The sequence below is a fragment of the Cryptomeria japonica genome, chromosome 3 (assembly GCF_030272615.1).
Source record: "Cryptomeria japonica chromosome 3, Sugi_1.0, whole genome shotgun sequence".
Taxonomy (NCBI): domain Eukaryota; kingdom Viridiplantae; phylum Streptophyta; class Pinopsida; order Cupressales; family Cupressaceae; genus Cryptomeria; species Cryptomeria japonica.
The window spans coordinates 945,369,330-945,377,920 of NC_081407.1; positions in this window are offsets into that span (position 1 = coordinate 945,369,330).

Genomic DNA, 8,591 nt, shown 5'->3' on the forward strand with positions numbered 1-8,591 from the left:
TTAGGGCTAAGATTCCATTAAGTTACAATATAGTTAGGGTTAAAGAAAAATTATTATTAGGATTCAAATAGAGTTAATGCAATAGTTTAGTTAGGGTTAAGGTTAGAATTAGAATAAGAGATAAGAGTTTGAATTAAGGTTAGGGCTAAATTAGGGTTTTAAGAGAAATCTTCGTATTAGGGTTATGGCAAAAAAAGATTAGGGTTAGGGGTTAGATTATAATTATTATTTGAATATTGTCAGGGTTAATATTGTAGACACCTAAAAATGTCTCACTGATCAATCTTAAATAATGTACTAATTATTCCTCTAATTAGTTAAATAATTGTTTAATTATTTATCTAAGCTAATTAATCTTATTCTTCTAAATTCATATTTCTTGATCATCTTACTAATTATTCTATTTTAATTCTATCTTCATTTAATCATTTAAACCATTTTCTAATATTAATTAATTAAATATTTATTATTTAATTAATTATGATTTTTTATCCTTCAATTTAAATAATCTTTATTACTTAAATAAATTCATTTTCAATTTCTATCTCTATTCAATTAATCATTTAACCCTTTTTTAAATATTAATTAAACATTTATTATTTAATTAATTATGATTTTAATCCTTTAAATTAAATAATCTTTATTATTTAATTAAATTCCATTTATAAATAATTAAATAGTTTCTTTAAATTATTTAATTAACTAATTGTTTCTTCTAGTTCCATTTAATTTAATGAATTCTTCTGATTTCATTTAATTCTTTAATTTCATTCAAATTTATATTCTTCTAATTTCCAATACATGTGTTTGATTTCAAAAATCAAATTGAAAATAAAAGTCAAGTTCTAAATATATTCAACTAACAAATTGAATTTAAAATAAATTCAATATTTGAATTAAATCTCATGCAAATATTAAATTGAAAATCCAAGTCAAAGTGCAAGCACATGCCAAATTAATTAATTAATTAAATCATTATCTTTTCAATCTCTATTTCTATCTTCCACTTTGGTTTTTTCCAAAAAGCTCTCAAAAGCTTTCAATCAGTTAACTATTTCATCTATTTTAATTGATTATTTCAATTAATTGATTAATTACATCATTTCTTTAATTCTCTCCAATCATTCTTTTCCTATCTTCTAGTTAGCTTTTTCTAAATAAATCTTTCTTTGTCATCAATTAATTATCCTCCAATCATTCTTTTTCATCTTTCAATCAACTTTTTTCTTAATCAATTAACTAATTTAATCTATTCAATTTATTATGTTCCATCTCCAAATCAGCAGTTCAACTATCAATCAACATGTGAGCTCACCTGAGTTCCACCTCTTGATCAATCTATTCCACTTCTCAATCAATTTTCTCCAATAATCTATAAATTGAGCATTCAATCTTCATTTTCAACAATCATGATCAATCAAGAACAATCACGAACTTCAAATCTTTGTGTCAATTGCAGGTTGCCAGCACAATATCTGAGAGCCATCATACCACAAAGAAGAGAAGAACAATGGAAGCAATACGTGATCATGGAATAGGGAGATTTTATTGAATATTTACATTCCTATTGTTTGATTGTCTTATTTCATTGGTTTATTTAGAATTCTTTGATTAGATAGGGATTCATGATTTCCCTTTATTTCTAATTGAATTTCATGATGAATTTTAGCATACAAAAATATTATATTAGTAAGGTCAAGGTTAGGGTTAATGTTATATTAGGGTTCAATAAGGGTTAGGGCTAGGGTTCAATTAGGGTTAGAGTCAAATTATGGTTAAGGTTAGAAATTAAATTTGGTTAGGGTTAATGCTAGATTAGGTCTAAGGTTAGGTTTAGAATTATAATTAAATACAGTATTAGGGTTAGGGATGAATTAGCATTAAGATCAATGTTACATTAAGGTTTAAATAGGGTTAGTGTCTAGATTTAATTGGGGTTAGATTTTGTATTAGATTAGGGTTAGAATTAGAATTAAATGTATGATTAGGGTTAGGTTTCAATAAGGATTAAATATACAACATTCCTTTTTAGAGAAGATAAATATCACACATATTAAATTTAATATTTATATATAATTATATCATTATAAATCAAATGTTAAATATTTATATTTTTAATTTTCCTTCAAGTAGTCTAAAGGATTTATTGAACCATTTCAAGTCAATCTCATTACAATAAACTCTTTACTTTGTTTATGAAAATTAAATATTTTCAAATTTGATATCTCTCAACATACTTAGATTTTTTAAAATATAGGTATGCTACTATAAAATTAGGATTAAAACTAATTATTTTGGTTACGTCAAAGACGTATTACACTCACATGATAGATGCAAAAACCTCTGTAAATGAAAATTAGAAGCATTAAATTTTTCATCCTTGTTGGTTGTCATCCTCCCACTTAAACACTTTTTCTTTTCTTTTAGTTTTTTATACAAATATAGTAATATAATTTAACAAGAATATATTAAAATATAATAATATAATAATATCCTAATAATAATTTAACTACACAAAAAATAGATTAAGAACGAACAATTTTGAAGTTTCTAATTCTTTTACCTTTCTATTTCAAAGAAATCATTTCAAAATACAACTTAAAAGAAAAACTTAAATGAAAAGTCAAGATATAAGATGCTTACATAATCTATTTTAACTCATGTTTCTATTCCATTTTCAAATTTAGAAGAGTTTATGAAAAATGCAAATCGTGTATAGACTACGCTCTAAGATGCAACTCTCTATTTATCTCCAATTTTTCCCTTTTTTTTTTCAAACTGTTGAACAACAGTTTCATGGATGGTTTCATGAACGACCTTTACTCATTCAACAAGTATTCTATCTTTTTTTTCCAATGTGTTACTTTATTTACTATTTTTGTCCAAAATAAACATAATCATTTGATCAAAGAGATTGCCACTAAACATGCAAAAATCCCTATTTAGGTATTTCTAAACTAATAATTCTACAATATTTTCACCACCTGTTGCCTTGAAATGATTTTTCTAACAATCCATTTGATGAAAGGAAAGTTGCAGCCATAAATATTATAATTTTCACATAACCCAATTGAGAAGTAAATATGATAAACACATAATCCATATGCAAAGAATAGAGAACATACCCATTAAAGTTGACACAAGATATACCTTGAAAAAACCCTCATGAGGAAAAAACCCAACCTCTAAAAGCATCTATCATCCATGTATTATCAATAATGCAACATTACAAACACAACCATGAAATATTTTGAAACCCCATCCATCAACAAGAATTCCATGTGAACAAGCACGTACCCACACATCCCATGCTATGCTTCCAACCTCCACAAATGCTAAACCTAGCTTTTCCAAACAATTACCCTTGTGGTCGCTTTTATAGACACAAGCTCCGACAAAACCACCAAGTTGTATTACATCAAAACCATGTGCTAATACCATGGGCTAACTACCCCATTGACCCTACATCTAATATTGAGCACTATTAAATTAATTTTTTCCAATATTAAATAAATATAATATAATATCCCAATGTTACAATACAACTCATCAAGTGGCCCCGGGAATATTCTAAATGAATCTCTATACTTTGCACATCCATGTACAACTCACATAATAAATAAAATATTACAATTATACATTATTATGCAAGGTGTACAACACCTATTTTCCCAACATTATCCCACTTGTTGTGTACATTGAATAAGGGGTAGTAAGTAACCATAACATGAACGAGGGAACAATCCCTCTAGCCACATATACCATCAAGGAATCAAAGTGCTCCATGTGCTCCATCAAGATACCTACAACAAGAAACAAAGTGGCTACCATCTCATACATGAATGATCTCACCCTCCACCATGACATTGCCACTACACATAGGAGGCCATCCAAAAAGAGAAAGCCACACAATCTATCACTACAAAATGTAAGTCTCTTCTCAACTGATATCCAAACACAAATGCTCAAAACAAAGGTATCCAATGCATCGATAACTATCAAGAACCAATAACCATAGTTGAAATAGCACCCACAACAAGTGATAACACATCCAACTATCCATACATCCAAGGTAAAAAAAACACATCAAGTGAATCTCATATCATCAACATATGCAACCCATAACATGCAACCATAAGCTCAAAGTGCAATGCCTGTCACATACACACCTAGAAACTCCCACTGCATAGGTAATGTCAAATTTGAAATTAATCCACCAACAACATCTTATAGAAAGTGTAACCATAACCATGTAGTATCAAGGAACATCCACAACAATATGAATAACTTGTAAACCAATAACCTTCAAGTAAAACTCTCACCACAAGTCTCCAATGCTCTCCCATGTTCTCCACAACCAACAGAAGAAAGAGATAAAGGAACCTCCATGTTGTTGGAGATTGTTGGAAGTATGCTGCAAATATGTGCTTGAGAGATATTTGAGAGATGCGTTGTCATTGATGTCAACATATTTCTCTTTATGTGACAGTGATGCAATGAAGTTTAGTAAGTTGGTTTGTTCAGCATGATGAAGATCAGATTTTGCGGATTAAAGTGTTTGCAGAGGATTTTTTATAGCTGATTTAGTGCAATTTTCAGAGGTCCACATGTAGATTTGATTGAGTTATGGGTATTTGTGTTGTGGCTGGTTTTTCAGTTGTTCAGTGATGACATATGTGTGATGAAAAATTTGTGTACAAATACAAAGGGATAAAAGACAAGCTAAATAACCAAGAAAACACAAGACATCATACACCTCAAGATTAGAATGATAAGATCAAAATAAGCATAAAATGATACACAAATGCAAACCAAAATGCCCGCTTCGATTTGATTATCCCTCAATTTTATGTGCGCTCGATGACGTCTTTAGATGCTTGATATTGCTCCATGATGTTGATGCAAATTATGATGGAGGATGGATGATAAAAATGAAGTGTGAGTTGAGTAGTGATTTCAACATAGTAACGATGTGATTGAGTGAAGATGGATTATTTTGGCATTATGACGATATGATGTATGAAAGTGGATCCATTTGAATGAAAAAGAGGGGGTTTTAAATAGGATTTGATGAGGAGATGAAGGGATTTGGAAATGAGACACTTGTCTTCAAAGAGGACAAGTGTTAAGCCATGTGGAATAAGATTCCACACTTGTCCTCAAATATCAAGAAGAAATGACAAGTGTCCCCAAGGGGGACACGTGTCTTGGGGAGGGATGAAATGTGTCTTCAAGGACATGTCTATTTGGGGAATAACTACCCAAATTAGATATTTTCAAATATTTGGAAAAAAAAAGGAATGTGCACACATGTGGGAGAGGAGGTTAGGATAAGGTTGGTTAGGGAGGATAGGGTTGGTTAGAACCCAAGGGTAAGGATAGGGGGTAGGTTGGATGGTGGTTAGAAGTTAGGAGACATGTGATCATAAAGGAATATTTGAATTAATTAATTCAAATAAGGGGATGGAAAAGAGGGGAATTAATTAATTAAAGGGATTGGAAAGGGGTTACTTAACTTAAAATAAATTGCATATGTACTATTGTAACAAATTAGAATCAACTTAATATTCAATTATATTCGATTATATCAGTTATTAATGAATAAAATTAAATAAAACTAAATTAAATAAATTAAATCAAAATAATATAAATTAAATTAAATAACTTAAATTAAAATAAATTAAATAATTTATATTAAAATAAATTGCATGTGTAGTATTGTAACAAGTTAGATACACAATATATTATGCATAATTGTCAGTTATAAAAAGACATCATAACTAACTTAAATAAATTGCATATGTAGCATTGTAACAGGTTAGAATTAATTTAATATTTAATTTTATTCGACTATATACAATTTTTAATGCATAAAATTAAATAATTTAAATAAAACAAAATTAAATAACTTAAATTAAAATAAATTAAATAATTCATATTGAAATAAATTGCATGGGTAGTATTGTAACAAGTTAGATATCCAATATGTAATGCATAATTGCCAGTTATAAAAAGACATCTCCATGCATTCAAATAGATAAATTCATTGTATATTTTGAACATCTTGTTTATAGTTTTTTTAAAGCAACAAAGTTGGTTTATTTACCTTCAATTACAAAAGAATAAAAAGGCATTGTGAATTTTGACGAAGCCAAGGAAAGAAAAGGACAACATTAGTGTGTAAATTTGCAAGTGCACAACAATTCACATATTCTAACATTGGTTTATCATTCATACTTTCTTCATATATCCTTTCTCATTATCTTATCAATGTATTCCAGCCTTCAACTGTGTATTAAGATTATCTCTCTATTTTCCAGTTGAATTCATTTGTTGTGTATACATTAAAGCTTGCTGTTGAGTTTTTGACTCCCAAAGGAATTTTTGTCTCTATGGTATGAAATTTTGAAATTTTCCTTCTCATCTCGAGGTAATTATTCCAATCTTCAATATTTTTCATCGTTTTTATCATATTTATTCATTTTCTTGAAGCTTCACCACATACTTTGTTTTACAGTCATCATGGGTGTTATGCAAATTGATGTAATTTTTAGCTAATTAATAGTGAAATTTCAATAAAATTGATTATTGTTTTCTAGCGCTTCAGTTATATCATTTTTTTCTTGGGTATCATAGGCACACTTGAGAATCTAAGGTTTAGAAATAGGTAAGTAAAAATTAAATAAGACTTGTAGAAAGGGCACCTAATAGGGTTCTTTGATAGTTTTGTTATCGATCACAAAATTTTTCATGAAAATTATGTTGAATTGGGTGAAACTTTGAAGCCATAGCTTTTTGAAATGACAAATTAGGTGTAGGGATTTAAAATCTTGTAGGAAACCTTATCCACCGAACTTCTATTATTCAATATTGATTTAAAAGCTAAAAATTATTTGAAATATGTAACATTTCCTAAATATACATCATGCAACCTTGCATCATTTTTTTTTTGTTATGATAAGAGAAATGCTAGAAATATGTTGCTCTACTTTATTTCCTATTTAACAATGTAGACCCCTAAATTTGGCTAATTAATTTAATCAAATTTAAATCCTATTCTTCCAATTAATTAATCTAACTAATTAATTTTCTATCCCTTTCTTTCTATTAATTAATTAATCTCCCAAATCCGTTTCTTCCAATTAATTAATTCCTAATTAATTAATTATCATATCCTCTTAATTAATTCCTAATTAATTGATTATCCCATCCTCTTAATTAATTAATCTAATTAATTAATCATCCTCGTTCTTCCATCCCATTTGATTGATTACTTTTAATTAATTAAATGCTCCTTTTTGCAAAACCCCCATGAATCAATTAATTAGACTCAAATCCTATTTGAGCACATGGCTCCTAACCTTAACCCCCCATCTAACCTAGCCCTTGTCCTAACCTTGGGGTTCCAACCAAACCTATCTATCCTAACCTCCCCCAACCTAGTCATCCTCCAAACCTCCCAACTAACTCTATCCTATCCCTCCTAACCTCCATATGTGCACATCCTAACCTCTTTTCTCCCTTTTTAGGGAAAATATCCTATTTTTGGGTGGCTTTGCCCAAAATAGACATGTGTCCTCATGGACACATGCCATTCTTCATCCCTCTTGTTGGGTCACTTGTCCTTTTTTGGAGGACAAGTGTCTCCTCTTCATACCCCCTCTCTTTCCTCTCATCTTCTACATAAACCCTCCATTTCCTTTGCAAATCCTCCTAAATCCACTTTTCATTCAACACATCGTTACTCTGTCGTAATCATTACTCACACTCACACATCTATTATTGTTTGCATTATCATCTTCATCAAATCCCTGGAGCATAATCGAACATCCGTTGACATCATGAGCACACATCCAATCATGAAATAAACAAATCAAAGCAAGGATATTGGTTTGCATTGCTTGTCATTTGTGTCTTTGCTTTGGTTTTATCATTTTGATCTTGAAGTGTTGAGTTTAATGGCTTGTTTTGGTTAATTAGTTTATCTTTTTATCCTTTGGGTTAACATGCATATTTTTCATTGCACATTTTCTCGCACGCCTGGTGGGACCCACTTCACAAGTCATTTAACATTTTTTATTGTTTGAGTGCGTTTATTGTAGATTTTGACCACTTGCAAGCAAAAAAGGGGATCTACAAGCTGAGATCTGCCTAGGCGGAAGTCTATTTTCTCAATCCTATGATTTTACAAAACTATGGGTTTGCACCCTGAAACAGTGGGTTCACGCCCCGAAACTGCAGAACAATAGGTTTGCACCCTATAACAACGGGTTCGTGCCTTGAAACCGTGGGTTCTCTATTATCATTTTCATACGACAGTGGGATTGCCATGATCATTTTCATATGAAACTATTTTAGATAACCAACGGGTTTGCACCCTGAAACAACATATGTGCACCCTAAAACAACATGTTTACGCTTTGAACTAGTAGGTTCATGCCTCGAACCAACGAGTTTGCTATCCCGCAGTAGCGGGTTTGCACCACACAGTAGCGGGATCGCTAATTATCATTTATATGATTTCCCCAAATTTTATTTTTGGTAATAATCAATTAACTTGTGTGTTAGAATTTTAGATAGACAACGAGAAC